This window comes from Rhipicephalus sanguineus, chromosome 2, assembly GCF_013339695.2.
Source record: "Rhipicephalus sanguineus isolate Rsan-2018 chromosome 2, BIME_Rsan_1.4, whole genome shotgun sequence".
NCBI classification, from domain to species: domain Eukaryota; kingdom Metazoa; phylum Arthropoda; class Arachnida; order Ixodida; family Ixodidae; genus Rhipicephalus; species Rhipicephalus sanguineus.
Window position 1 is genome coordinate 220923032 of NC_051177.1, and position 16027 is coordinate 220939058.

Sequence of the window (16027 nt, forward strand, 5' to 3'; positions counted from 1 at the left end):
AATAAGAGAAACACAGTAAAGGCTTCAAGAAGCGATACAAGAATACAAAATTCACAAAAGTTCCAGACCGTGGGCTCGGCCGACACCAGGTTCATTCGGAAACCAGTTGACGAGGTCTATTTTCTTCAGTGCAAGAAGATGTCTTGGAAGTCAGCGCCAGTCTATGTCGTTTGTGTGTCTTCTCTTGTCTTCGTACCATTGCGCTGCACATACTCAGTATATTTCAAGACATGTACCAACTCGCCCATCAACGGATCCTTCTTGAGCAAGAAGATGCGCTGGCGAAAATTATTATGATAAATCGATGCGACATTTTTAACAGTGCGGAATTTTTTCTGCTCAAGATTTCCTATTGTGTCTTGTCTGCTTTTCTTAGTCCTTTGAGAATAAATACGCGATACTTTGATTAGTCTTTTTATTGTTTCGCTATGAGCAGTGAGATGGTACAGAGGCGCAGACATTATCGTCTGCAAACAAGTTGAAGGAGCTGACTTCCTCCTAGCGGAGCCTTGTGTTTTATATGCGTTATATGTGTTTTTGATTGTTGGCCGCCTAAAGTGTCCCTGCCTTTCTCGGAGTCGCATGCTCGCTTCATTAGGCGTGATGGCTTACGCGTCTGAGGAAAGCGGTGTGCGCACAGTAGCCCCATGTTACCTTCACAAAGCCTGTCTTGTTGTTGCAGCTTCGCCGATCTGCGACACCGCCATGCTGACGCCAGAGACGGAGCCGCCACCTAAACGGTGAGTTATAACAACAATATACCCGAATTCTTTAACTGGTGCGGGAGTTCAAGTAAGATAAACATTTGCATATCCTTGCATAGGACAACACAGAGACGACTGCAGGCAACCGAAACGCCGTTCGTGTTGTTTCGATCCCTTCTCCTCTGTCCGCACGCTTACCTTCTTCTATCGAGAACCTTTTCCTCTCTGCGCGTGTTGTTCCTTCGTAACTTTTGTTGATTCCTTTGCTCTTCACCGCCGCAGAGAAGCAAACTAAATATTTATATTCTGGTTTACACCTCCGCCATTAGCCTCTCATTATTCTGTCTCCCTCTTTGTTTCCTGACTCTTGAGATTGTTATAAAGTGATGCTAATAACTGAACCAATGTAAAAGCGGGAATGGTGTACCAAATAGTGTGCAGACAAGTTCGTGAAATTGCACGTAAATTAGTCTGCAAAAAGAAGTCCAAAGCTTTAGTAGATTTGGAGTGTACACTTCTTGGAAAGGACGCTTCTCATTTTCGTGCCACTCGGTCCTTATATGAGCTGTCATTATATGTCATAATATGCCAGATACACATTTGACACCTACTTCAAAAAACAACAAAAAACGGGGTTGCGCTTAACTCATGAACCGTGTGCGTATGCAGTGAGTTATTTTATACAGCACTCATTTTTTTACCGAAATGCCATGACAGTAAGGCACCTGCTGTTTTTATTTAAAAAAAAGGGTGGCTAAAAAACAGACTGTATACAGAAGGTATGAATCCTGTGTAGCGAAGCCTTGGAACTGAGTAGAGAGAGAAACAACATTTGTTGAGAAAAAAAAAAGTGGTTCATTGCGGGTGGGGCCCTTCTTCCAAGGCTCCACTGGCTATAGCGGCTCGGCGGCCCTGACTTAGGGTTGCCAGTTGACTTCCCAGAGTCCGTTCATCGAGTCGCGCCTCCCACGACAATGTGGGTATTGGGTGCGTACGTCCTGTGTCGACTGTAGCCGGTCGCTCGGGTTATGTGTGTGAATGTTGGAATATCTCCGCACCATGGGCATGCGTTGGGATATCTCTCTGGGTACATGACGTGAAGCTTATGCAGATTCGGAAAGGTATTGGTCTGCAGGCGGCACCAGTCCCGCGCTTGGTGTCTGTCGAGGTCCTTGTGAGGAGCTTCCCCGATGCGGCGATCTAATCTTTGTTTGTCTAGGATGCCACGCCGTGTCATCCCATCATCTGTGTCCTCTTCAGTGGCGGGTTGTCGAGGGGATCGGCCGCTGAGTACTCGAGCTTGGCAATGAACTAGTTCATTGCCATCCTGGCCCGTAGGGGCCGGACACCAGAATATCCCGTGATCCAAGAGGAGTTCGCTTCCCAGTAGCTGGATGGCCGTTGTTGGTAATATGCCCTTGAGGTACATTCGACAAGCTCCCTGCGAGTGTGAGACCACGTAGGCAGAGATACCTTGTTGGTCTGCCATTCGAATGGCGAGAGCGATAGCAGCTGCCTCGGCTGCCGCGGAGGATGCGGTAAGTATGGTCGCGGAGTTGGCAAGTTTACCCCGGTTGACTACAGCGAGAGCGTAGGCGGGAAATTGACCTTGCTGCTTTGGGTAGGGAGAAACGTCTGTATAGTAAACGTCAGGGTGGTCCTTTAGTCGTTGCAGCTTCTGTACTCGAGCTTTGCGGCGTCCTTTATGGTGGTATGGATGCATTTTGCGGGGGATGGGCTGCGTCACGATGCGTTGTCTGAGATTTTGTGAGAGTAGGTCGGTGGCTTCTGAACAATATTGCGGTGAGATTGGAAATCCCTGTCTTTGTGAGAGAAATTTCCCCTGTGGTGTGCCGCAGAGCCACACTCATCTCGCTGGGAGATGAGTGTGGCAGCTGCCAACTCCTCGAAAGTATTGTGCACCCCCAGTGCTAGCAGGTGTTGAGTGCTTGTACTGGTAGGTAGTCCAAGGGTAGCTTTAGTCGCAAGTCGAATTAATAGGTCGGCTTGCTCCTGCTCTGTTTTCCGGGTTATCTGGAAAGGGAGGGCGTAGGTCAGCCGGCTCAAAACCAGTGCTTGCACAAGCCTCAGCGTATCGTGTTCAGTCATGCTATTATTTCCTCTCGAGATTCTTCTAATAAGTCCTGTCAGACTTTTTATTGTATACCTCAGCTTATCCAGGGCTACGTTCACACTCGTTGTTTCTTGAATGTACATGCCGAGTATCCGAATGGTGTTAACTCTTTGGAGTGGGGATCCTCCCAAGTAAAATGTTAGCTCAGGTGCTCGTCAAGGCCGGGACTTATATGGTCCTATATGAATGTATTCTGACTTTGCCGGTGCGCACCTCATCCCGGATTTTTTAAGGTAGTCTTCCACTATACTCAGGGCAGTTTGCAGAGTATCCTGGCGTTCCCCGTAGGAACGCTGTACGGTTCAAAGGAGGATACCATCTGCATACATTGCAAAGCCAATGCGGGTTTCATGAGTGAACGTTATGGCCAATCTGCGTAGCCCGACATTGAAAAGGAAGGGGGACAATACAGAACCTTGCGGTGTGCCTTGATTGGGCATACTTAAGGGGTTGGATTTTATAGGACCCATGGCGAGAGTTGCAGTGCGGTTTGACTTCTCCTGAAAGGACGCCGCTCGCGCTGAGAGCCCGTGCTTTGCCGTGACTGTCGCCATTGCGTATTGTCGCCGAGTTCCGTCAAATAAACACCTTAATACCTCACAAGAGTACTCGTCAATTTTTAGGGGCGTAGCTCCTCTTAGTCTAACCTTGTACCATGTCAGGCGTAACCGCGGCAGTATCTCCTGAACACTATAATAGATGGCGCTGTCCCATAGAGATAGGAAAAAATAAATAAAAATAAAATAAGAAATAATTAAATAATAATAAAAAAATAAAAAATCAGAAATAAAAACTAAAAATACAAAAATAAAAGAATAAAAAAAATAAAAATGAATAACAATAAATTAAAGATATAAAAAAGTTAAAGAAAATAGAAAAATAAAAAAGGAGGGAAAACGGAAAAAGGAAAAATAATCAAAGCGGCGTATCGCTTTGATTACTGCTGGGCGAAACCACTGAACTTTTCACGGTGTACACATGATTGCTTCAGGAGCTTCGCCCAAGCTCTTCATCATTCACACGGGTTGAAGTGGTGAGTTGAGCGCGCTGGCACATCTTTTTAACTAGTGCAGCGCTAAAAAACAGACTAGAACTAAACAATAAGAGCAGCTACAGGGGCTAGTTGGTGTTCCATCTTGGAAATTCGCGTTTTTTTTTTATCGTACGAGGACGGACTGAGTACACTGCGCTCTGTGTTTGTGTGTGTACTCAATCCGTCCTCGTACGATAAAAAAAGCGCGAATTTCCAAGAAGAACTAAACAAGACACGGGCAAGCTTTCAACTTTCTACAACATTTCCTAACTACCAACATTTTCAGGCGAAACTTGTGAAGCTGCGGATGCTGGTGCTCCTAAATAACCTCCTCACTCACAGGTGGCGCGCACCAAAGATAAAATAAACAAATTTTCTTTACAAAGCAGGTGTTTGAACCTGGATGTACCCTGGCCGAGAGCGAGTTCCTTGACCACTAGGCCACTGGCCCATCTTTTCTTTTCTTCCTCATTTTCAGACAGCGTTTTCAGCATGCGGTTGAGATGACAAAACTTTCATTTTCACGAGAGCATCCGTCAGTACCAACATTTCTTCGTTCTACTCGAATTTCCTAAACACTTGGCGTGGTCTGCTCACCAAGGTAAGAGTTCACTGGTCTCGGGTTTATCTCACAGTTCCTTACAGTCATGCGATTTCTCGAGATACTATGAAGGCCGAGGAGAAAGAACATTTCATGAGGCCCAGTGCCTTAACCTGTAGCTAAATAACGAATAGCGTGTGTCGTGAGCGGCACCTTTTTCCCTAAAGGTTGTCTGCATAAATCCCAAAAGAAGACGGCAACCCAACAGTCCACAAATACATGTTCTATAAATTCAGGTTTCCTACAAAGTAAACAATCAGTACTCCATGGTAGATAGTCCCCTTTTTCTTCTAGCTAAGTTCTAGCGGGTAAAGTATTAGTATGCAGTTTAAAAAAAGAATGTTTTCACTCCTCCTTGCTTGTCCAATGTGAACTGAACGGAAGTTTAGGAATGCGTTCTACCGGTGATGCAAAACAAAAAGAAACAATTGGGAAGCCGCTTTGTTAAAGTATTTCGTTAGGGTGGACTAAAAGGGATCTGCTGCACAACGCGTAAGGTCGATAACAGGAATAGCTCATTTCAGGAAAATTTTGACTTCGAGAAAACGGAATTAGTAAGCCTCGTTTCCATGATCGCGTAATGGTGCTTTCGGTGGCTCACAAACACTGGTAGAAACGCGAAAGACGCTAGGCCGATTCAGCCCGACAACAGCGTTCCGGGGACGGCCGCTACCTTTATGAAAACTGAACGTTAGGAGGAAACACTGCGCAGTGTGAAAGAACGAAGAGCAGATTTCGTTGATAGTGGAAGGGATCCTGAACATTTTTAAATATATTTTGTGGATTCAGCGCGATACAGCGAGGACAGAGGTCAAAAAGGGACACGAACACCAGCACTGTGTTCGTGTCCCGTCTTCACCTCTGTCGTCGTTGTATCGCGCTGAATCCACTCAGTATGTTTAACAGAATCCAACTCGCCCAAATGTCAGTTCTTCTGCTGAACATTTTTAACGGCATATTCCTAATAATTGTCGTTCGAAGTTGAGTGCTTGTCCTTGTCGTCTTGTTTAGAGTCCTTGTACGTTTTTTTAGAGATACAGTAATTTCACTGTCTTAAATTCCTACACATGGCGCCACGCCTGGATGTGTTTGAAGTTTCTCGATTGTTATCGTCGATCCTAATTAAGTTGACTTTGCGACGCGAACAGCCGTGTGCATTCAGGGCCACATGCTGACACATGTGATTACGCTGGAATGTGTAAACCAGATTATTTTCACACTCACACCCACGTTTAGAGCAAGCATACATAATCTTGACTCCAGTGAAGAGCTGTCGGCGCAGCCAGCGTAGCGGTTGCGGGTTTGGCTTGTCACAACAGGCGGCAAGCGAACACTGGCGGCCATTGTGCAATAAGGACAGGCCGGACGCCATCGTTGGTTCCACATGACAAGCAGCCCCCCCCCCCCCCCCCAACCAAAGATGGCTGCCCCCTGCAAGCGATGAAAATTTTGGTGAAATATGTATCAAAGGGACCCAAAGATCACACTTTCGACGAACATGCTGGCAGCAATCGTCGCACTGGGATTGCTTTGTTTATATGGTTAAATTTTTGAACAATGAAGAGTTCAGTGTTTGCCGGTTCCGCGTCTGCGTCATTGATTATCACAATTACGTCACAATATTGTGACTTCGTGAGTAAGCGAGCCGGCTTACTGCACCCTGCAGAAATCGACAACACCATTTGCACGCGGCCTCTTTTCAATCACACAAGTGTACTCGCAAGAAACAAAGATAGGATGGCGCGCGAAATCAGAGTAGCCGAAGGAATTTTGAAACGTGATAAAATGTATATCAGTGTAGCTTCGCTCGGTCTTTCGATCACGGAAAGTGAATCTCTATCGCAAAACATGTGATATCGATGATGGACGTTGTTTCCTTTGACAGCGCTTTCGCATGCCTCGTCTGATTTTTTTTTGTTTTTTTATTCTGGTGAAAAGCGCGTATATATATCGCTGTAAGGAGGAAAATAAAGCCAGTTTTAAGTTCAGCACTCTGTGTGTCTTTCTTTGTCGCCCTCGTTCCTTGCGCTGTGAAACACTGAGTTAGGCGAACTAGCCCAACGCTCAACCTTAGTGACAATTTGCACAGTAAGCGTGGACTTTCTAGGCCCCTTCCCAAGATCGGCTACATAGAGTGCTGGGCACTATCGAAGATACATGTATCCTAGATGCTATCTTAGATAGATCTTGGGTGTCCTGTATGTGCATCATGAGACGTCTCGCAAGACGTCTGTCAGTATCTATTTCCAGTACATGCAGTAATATATCGTGTATATTGCCGCGCGCCTTATTTTTCATGAGTTGAAGCTTCACCCACAAAGACTGTGGGCAACGCGCTGCGCAGGACGCGCTGCGTTGTGTAAGAAGCTTCGCAATTGTTTTAGAACGTTCCGTTAAGATTGCGCGCCGCACGCGAATGTTCCCACTTTGTCGAGAGATAACGCCGCCACCAGCGATATCGCTGGAAAGTTCGATAGCGCCTGTATAAAAGCCGACGAGCTTGACCGCTTGTCAGTTGATCGACGGACGACGCTCTGTTCGCCGCTATCAGTGCCTACCGTGTGCATTGCTCTAAATTAACTTTCCGCTTCTCGCCCACAAGTTCGTCCAAATAAAGAGTTTCATCTTGGACACGTCGCCTGCGGTCTTCGTCGACGTCACGACCACGTGACAATATTATGATACAAGACATTGCTGTCGCCACATCACCGTGCGAAACAACAAATGTCTGAACTCTGCTTCTCATACTGGTACTGCGGCCACTAGGCCACCTGAATAAAACTAAAGGCAGCGGCATTCTCCTATCTTGCCGCCAGAATGCAGGCGGCTGGTGGCAGCGACGGCAACTGATCAGGTCTGCGCGCTCCTGTTGGTGGAGCACAGTGACGTGGCCATAACGTGGCGGCGCACTCACGCCCTCTCTACAAAACAAGCGCGCAAATGTCTACTCGCAGCGAACCTTTTGCGCTCTGGATTTTTTTATGTTTAGTTTTGGCTGGGCCAGGACACGTGCTCGCGCTCAGTCTACTACTGTGCTGCCTACTCCAATGCGTGCGGCACCTTTCCCGCAAATTCTGATGGCACCATAGGATCGTTATCGAAGGCTCTTTTGCGTTGTGCTTCGTTACGAAGTATGAAGAATGCGAAGTCTGCAAGAATGGCGTTGCTTTTGCATCTCTTGGCTTTCACACACCAGTGATTGAAAGGATCGCGTGGATGTAAGTTTGAATGACATGCGATGAAATTCACTTATATGCAAATAAGTATCGCACCACAGGTACCGATGCAGGATGTAATACGATTCCGGATTGCATTTTGCGCGAAAAACACGAACACGATCTAATACGACAAGCATTTACTTAAAAGAAGATATTTTGGCGTGCTGTATGTTTGTGCTACCTGCTATCGTTATTCAAAAAGTATTTTCAATCATTATTTGATTGCTAGCGCAATGCTTTCTTGACTGTCGCTCTTTTGCATCCCACCTAGGTCTCTGTGTAGTTCTTTCGCGTCTGTTTACTGCAATGCGTCTTTTGTACAGTGCTGCTAAATAAGTTCTCTAGTGTATGCTTATTTTCTGACTGTCTGCGTCATTCCTACTATTTGCATATTTACATTCCACTTGACTTATTTGCTATGTCACGGCAATATTCAAGAGACATAAAAAAAATCGTGTGCCTGCCTAGTAACAAAAGTCCTGCCTACGGCTTTGTAAAACAGCGAAACTGAGTTTGCGTCATAATATTGCAAATTATAAGGAAGCACCTTACAGATGTTAGGAAGGGGATTCGAGAAACATTGCTATACCAAATGCTCCGTTTTTCTCGTGCGCGTCATCCCCAGCCGCTTTACGCAATTTTTCATAGGCACTGAATTTTGTGTCCTTACCTTCACCTTTTGTGGCCTGACCTTAACACGTCATTTTGTGGCCTGACCTTAACAGGTAAATTCACGATCATCATCATCAGCCTGACTGCGCCCAGTGCAGGGCAAAGGCCTCTCTCCCATGTTCCGCCAATCAACCGGGTCCTGTGCTTGCTCCTTCTACGTTACAGCCGCAAACTTCTTGATCTCTTCTGCCCACCTAACTTTCTCTCTCTCCCTCGCACGTTTGCCTTCTCTTCGGATCCAATCAGTTACTCTTAATGACCAGCGGTTGTCTTGCATGCGCGCTACATGTCCTGCCCATGCCCATTTTTTCTTCTTGATGTCAACTATGATATCCTTAACCCCCGTTTGTTCCCTGACCCACTCTGCTTTCTTCTTGTCCCTTAAGGTTACACCTATCATTTTTCTTTCCATTGCTCGCTGCATCGTCATCAGTTTAAGTTGAGCCCTCTTTGTAAGCCTCCATGTTTCTGCTCCGTAGGTGAGTACCGGTATGATGCAGCTGTTATATACCTTCCTCTTAAGGGATAGCAGTAAACTACTATTCTTGATTTGAGAATGCCAGCCGAATGTGCTCCTCCCCATTCTTATTCTTCTAGTTACTTCAGTCTCACGTTACCTCATTGAAGATACATCATGCTTACTTGCACAGCTATTGGGGTGCCGCCTGTATCGTATTTCTGTAGTTATCCACTGTGATTGCTTGATACGGAACCGCCTTTTTACTTTACTTGGATATATTTGCTTTGCTGTTTAGGCCCACCTAATTTTTTACTGTTTTCAATCGCTAGACAGTAGGAGACATAAGTGGAAATAATTTTGAACAGCAGCGGTGTCTGCGATGCTTTGTGCCGCTATACAATATGTCTGAGACGTTTCTGGGCTGCACAAGTTCTCTCGTTGAAGTACAATCGTAAAAAGCTTCCACCTTAGTGATTATGTCCCTAAATGACACTTTCGCCAGCAGATAAGTAGCATATGAAAATTCATTGTAGTTCCATGTCCTCTATGTATATTCGATGCGTCAAAAATTGGCGCTACCAGCGTTGCTGCTGCTGTACGCCTGTTCGGTGACCCGCTGTCGCGTAAACGGTGATATGTTGGCGCACTCCACAGCCCTAATGGCGGCATCGTGTGGACGCTACTTATTAACCTTCTTTTAATTAGATGGCGACCCGTTGGTTGTTCGGCAAGCAAAGCAGCTGTCAGCGAGGCGTATAAGGAGCTGTGATGTTAGCCAGCGAAATCAACACCAATAAGCTGCTTCGAAGCAGGAAATAATAACTTTTGAATCACTAACGGAACGTTAATCCAAATTAAACAGAGGTAGTTCAGTTAAAAAATCTTCAAGCAAAGATTTTCCTGCATATGCGTGTGCTAGTAGATCACACACACACACACACACACACACACACACACACACACACACACATATATATATATATATATATATATATATATATATATATATATATATGTGTGTGTGTGTGTGTGTGTGTGTGTGTGTGTGTGTGTGTGTGTGTGTTGTGTGTGTGTGTGTGTGTGACCAGATGGACAGTTTAAAAGGTAGCAGAAAGGCCAGCGTGTCACAGTCTGCTAATTTGGCACTAACACATTCGGCGTCCATCCCCAAGGTTGGAGGCATACTCCGTAAACATTATAACATCCTTACCCAAAGCGACAGACTAAACGCCGTTTTTCCTGAGCCTCCTCGTGTCGTGTACAGACGCTCGAAAAACATAGGTGACATTCTTACGTCGTCTAAAATTGTCACAGCTAATCATACCGGTTGCAGCCGCTGCAACAAACCACGGTGTAAAGTTTGTCCTCATATAGCACCTTCAATCACTGCCACCAGTACATCAAACCAATTCACATTTACACTTAGAGGAAGTTTCAATTGTGTTTCATCTAACGTAGTGTACCTCCTTGAGTGTGGCGCCTGCCACATGCAATACATAGGGCAGACGGAAACACCGTTCAGAATCAGGTTCAACAATCACAGATCGCATGCCAAATCCCAACCAAACCTTCCACTATCAAAACATGTCAACATACCGGGCCACTCATTTAACAACCTCAAAGTGACGATACTAGAATCTGGATTCCGCACTAGCCATGACCGTGAGCTTCGTGAATCGTACCTGATTCATAAATTTAACACTCTCTCCTCTGGAATCAACGAAAGCAAAGGGAAACTAACTTGTCTAGCGCTAGACTAAGAACGAAGATGCGCTTGTTGCACAGTGTAGCGCCTGCATCGCCTGTATCGCGCCTTCTTGGTCTTTTATTTCGTTTTAATAGGTTGGTCTTTTGTTGTTGTTTTTTTTTTGCTTTTTTCCCTTTATTTATTGCAATGGCTTGAATTGTACGCTCATTTATCCCTCTCGTTACACTGAGATTGTACTTATACTGTCATGCCTTGTCATTACACCTGTGCATATGTACATCTTCTAACTACGCATAATCACGGTACACGTCACAATTATCGGAGAGATTCGATCTGTATGTCTTACTCTCTGTATTCGCATTCTGTTCTGTTCTTCTTAAAACACGTGATAATGTGTGATGCGCATTGCTGTTCCAATCAGTGCAGATGGCGCTGACTTGTTTTTGAAAAGTGCTTTTAAAGCCATGTATCAAATGTTCTCGCGTTACTCTGACGAAGGCTGGTCCACCAGCTGAAGACGTTAAGTAAACCTGCTTTCAAGAAAGTTTCGTCGCCCCTTCCTTGCATATATATATATATATATATATATATATATATATATATATATATATATATATATATATATATATATACGAAACGTTCAGGAACCATTCTGTTTCTCGACGGGTTTCTTCTTTTATATTCATATATATATATATAGTATTAATTGTGGAAGTTTACCGTCCCAAAGCCACGATGTGATTATGAGAGTTGCCGCAGTGGAGGGCTACGGAAATTTCGACCACCTGGGGTTCTGTAACGTGCACGAAAATGTAAGCACGCGGGCCTCAAACATATTCGCCTCTATTGAATCCCCGGCGCACAGTAGTGGAGCACCGAAATATATATATATATATATATATATATATGTATATATATATATATATATATATATATATATATATATATATATATATATATATATATATATATATTAATTTTGTGTGTGTGTGTGACGGAGGAGACATGGCGTCAGTCAGAACAATTGTTTATTCTAACTGTCCTTAGCTTCCTCTTCTTCACACGAGGATATATCTACACACACACACACACACATATATATATATATATATATATATATATATATATCCTCGCTGGAAGTACGCTACTGAAAACGGGTTCACTATCGAGACATGTAAAGGAATTCGCAAAGTGTACGTTCCTCACGAGCTTCGACTGGAACTTCTGCAGAAAGCACACCAGCAGTTCGGACATGTCAGAGTAAACAAAAACTCTGAGGTTGTTGTCACCTCATTATTATTGGCCGGAAATCATCACAGACGTTTCATCCTGTGTCCGATACCGCGACATATGCCAGCGATGCAAGAAACCTAAAAATAAGATGTTCGGATCGCACGAGTCGCTACCATGGATGTTTTAGATGCGAAGTATCCTAAGGCGGAGCTCAATCCGGTGGTGGTGGTGTGCGGCGTGACCACCCTTACTGCGCATGCGCATACCCTCTCCACACACCTCCTCTCCACTTTCCCTCTCCCCTTCCCCTCTCCACTTTCCCTCTCCCCTTCCCCTCTCCACTTTCCCTCCCCACTTTCCCTCTCCCCTTCCCCTCCGCACTTTCCCTCTCCCCTCCCCCTTTCCACTCTTCCTCTGAAACGCGGGCTAGACATGCCGAAATTCTCTCCTGCGCAACGCCGCGATGAGCTCGAGCGCATGCGCGTCCCCTCCGCTTCTCTCTCCTCTTCCACGCTTCCCCCCTCTCGCCCGCCTGTCGACCGCGTTCCCCGCTCGCCCTGTGAGAATTAACGGCCAGGCTAGATGGAAGATACATTCTAAAAAGACAGGGCGTGCAAACACGGACACAAGAAAGAAGTCAGGACACCACAAACGCCTACTAACAACTGAAGAGAAGCACAACGGCTGAAAAGAAAGAAGGCACAAAAACTTATCTGCGCATGCCCATGCAACAGGCGAACCTATCAATCCGGCACGCGTGGCGGTCTACGTGGAAGAAAACTGTTAAGGCATTTGATTTCATGTTTATGCAAGTTAATCGACGGTTGGCTCACGCATGCACTACCACTATTATCGATATGCCAAGCTTCAATCATCAGGCGCGTTTCTTCATTTCTATGCCGGTACAATACTGCGCATTCATCAAATTTTGGCGTGCATTTACAATCTCGACAATGTAAAGATAGATTAGAAGGTGAGCCTCCTGTTAGCGATCTCTTATGTTCCAACAACATCTGGTTGATGCATCTGCCCGTCTGTCCTACGTAGAAGCGGCCGCAGCTGAAAGGGATCTTATACACCACACTCGTACGGCAATCAGTGAATTTTTGGTGTGTTTTATGAAACAAATATCGGTCAGCTTCTTGTCTTTTACTCCCTCATTCTTCCTCTGCACAGCGGCACAAATCTTACCTAGCTTATTGGCAGCCGTGAAAACAACATTAACGCCGTATCTGCTTCCTACTTTCTTTAGCCTGTGAGATACGCGATGAATGTACGGTATACCTACCACACGTTTCTTCCTATCGCTTTCTGCAACCATGCTCGGACTTAACACAATAGACTTCTTTAAACGTTCAGCGACCGTGGCCACTGCATCACGAGGATACCCTACATCTAAAAGACGTGTAACCTGTGCGTTAAAGCTATCACTCATTTTGTGCTCACACGACTTGGTGAGGGCTGACTTAAGGCAAGGCATGGCGATGCCGTTTTTTACAACTTTCGAGTGCTTTGACGAAAAATTTAACAGCGGTTTCGAAGATCTAGGAGAATACTGCCAACACACGTGGTTCTTCTGGAACGTTAAGAAAATGTCTAGAAATTGTATTCCATTATTCTGAGGCACCTCTTTAGTAAAGCGCAGCCCTCCTCCATTTAATTTAAATTTTTCGCTCACGGAAGTTACCGCCTTTTCAAAGTCCTCACCACTACAAAAAATCAAGTAATCGTCCACATAACGAAAAACCTTAATAACCGAATTACCTAGGTAATTCGGTTATTAAGGTTTCTCGTTATGTTATTAAGGTTATTAAGGTTATTAAGGTTTCTAGATCTTCGAAACCGCTGTTAAATTTTTCGTCAAAGCACTCGAAAGTTGTAAAAAATTACACCATCTCCCGCTAAAGGGGACCATGAGGCGATGCGAAGCCGGAGCACTTGCACGATCGCGTTCCGTTGGCGTTCGTTGGGCTTGCTACCGACCTCGCGTCGTGGAACGCGAAGAGGGACGCTACGCGCGTCGTATCTTCCATCTAGCCTGGCCGTTAATTCTCACAGGGCGAGCGGGGAACGCGGTCGACAGGCGGGCGAGAGGGGGGCAGCGTAGGAGAGGAGAGAGAAGGGGAGGGGATGCGCATGCGCTCGAGCTCATCGCGGCGTTGCGCAGGAGAGAATTTCGGCATGTCTAGCCCGCGTTTCAGAGGAAGAGTGGAAAGGGGGAGGGGAGAGGGAAAGTGGAGAGGGAAAGTGGGGAGGGGAAGGGGAGAGGGGTAGGGGGGAGGGTGAGTGGAGAGGAGGTGTGTGGAGAGGATATGCGCATGCGCAGTAAGGGTGGTCACGCCGCACACCACCACCACCACCACCGCCGGATTGAGCTCGACCTTAAGATACTTCGCATCTAAAACGGCATCGCCATGTCTTGCCTTAAGTCAGCCCTCACCAAGTCGTGTGAGCACAAAATGAGTGATAGCTTTAACGCACAGGTTACACGTCCTTTAGATGTAGGGTATCCTCGTGATGCAGTGGCCACGGTCGCTGAACGTTTAAAGAAATCTATTGTGTTAAGTCCGAGCATGGTTGCAGAAAGCGATAGGAAGAAACGTGTGGTAGGTATACCGTACATTCATCGCGTATCTCACAGGCTAAAGAAAGTAGGAAGCAGATACGGCGTTAATGTTGTTTTCACGGCTGCCAATAAGCTAGGTAAGATTTGTGCCGCTGTGCAGAGGAAGAATGAGGGAGTAAAAGACAAGAAGCTGACCGATATTTGTTTCATAAAACACACCAAAACATTCACTGATTGCCGTACGAGTGTGGTGTATAAATCCCTTTCAGCTGCGGCCGCTTCTACGTAGGACAGACGGGCAGATGCATCAACCAGAGATTGTTGGAACATAAGAGATCGCTAACAGGAGGCTCACCTTCTAATCTATCTTTACATTGTCGAGATTGTAAATGCACGCCAAAATTTGATGAATGCGCAGTATTGTACCGGCATAGAAATGAAGAAACGCGCCTGATGATTGAAGCTTGGCATATCGATAATAGTGGTAGTGTGTGCGTGAGCCAACCGTCGATTAACTTGCATAAACATGAAATCAAATGCCTTAACAGTTTTCTTCCACGTAGACCGCCACGCGTGCCGGATTGATATTTTCGCCTGTTGCATGGGCATGCGCAGATAAGTTTTCGTGCCTTCTTTCTTTTCAGCCGTTGTGCTTCTCTTCAGTTGTTAGTCGGCGTTTGTGGTGTCCTGACTTCTTTCTTGTGTCCGTGTTTGCACGCCCTGTCTTTTTAGAATGAATACTTACCAACTAGCTCAGCTCTCTGTTAATGGAAGATACGACGCGCGTAGCGTCCCTCTTCGCGTTCCACGACGCGAGGTCGGTAGCATGCCCAACGAACGCCAACGGAACGCGATCGTGCAAGTGCTCCGGCTTCGCATCGCCTCATGGTCCCCTTTAGCGGGAGATGGTGTAATTTTTTCTGGATACGTCTCTGCGAAGAAATTTATTCACTTGGCGATAGATCACGCTACGCGGTATGTCTCGGCCCACACAAATGAAAACTGTGACGCATACATTTCGTGCCTCACCACCATCTTAGCTGCGGAGAAGCCAAAGAAGTTCCTTTCTGATCGTGGACCAGCTTTCACTGCAGGCACGCTCCAGCAGTTCTTAAAGCGCAACAATGTCCACAAGTTATTCACGTCCTCCCACCACCCTCAATGCAATGGCATGAACGAACGCACGAATCAGACCATCGTGACACGACTAAAGTGCAAAATGAATGAGCAGCCGCAGAAGTCTTGGGTCAAACATCTTCCGGACGTTGTTCAAGAACAGAACAGAACGCCACATGAAGTAACCCGATATCCACCAACGTACTTAATGTATGGAATACCTTCTTACGAGACCTTTTTAGACATGACAAAGGAAAGAGTGCAAGGTGCAAGGAAGAATGCAGGCAAGAACACTCTCGCCTACCATGAGAAGAACAAGTTCATTTATGACAAAACGTTCCTGCCACAAGATGTTCAAGTTGGTGAGCTGGTACTCTACAAAACACGTTGGCACCCAAACAAGGGAAAGCTCAGCTCACTCATGCTCTTACACGTTCCTTCGCAGAGTGTCTCCTGTAAATCATGAGATCGACCGATGCGTGGCGCCGTTAATCAGAACTACCGACCCTGTGCACGTCAGAAAACTACGCCGTTAATAGCGAGTTTTAGTATAGCGGAAAACAGCAAACGCAAGGATTTAGC

The 16027-nt window shown here is 45.8% G+C and overlaps 1 protein-coding gene across 2 annotated transcripts in view; it reads left to right on the plus strand.

The window, feature by feature from the left end:
• LOC119384102 (FMRFamide receptor) overlaps nt 1-16027 on the plus strand; it is a 915010-nt gene that overhangs the window by 755357 nt on the left and 143626 nt on the right. For both annotated transcript variants that reach the window (XM_037652394.2, XM_037652395.2), the window contains one exon: nt 683-740. The gene's annotated coding sequence lies outside the window, so the exon portion shown is untranslated. The remainder of the gene's footprint in view (nt 1-682; nt 741-16027) is intronic.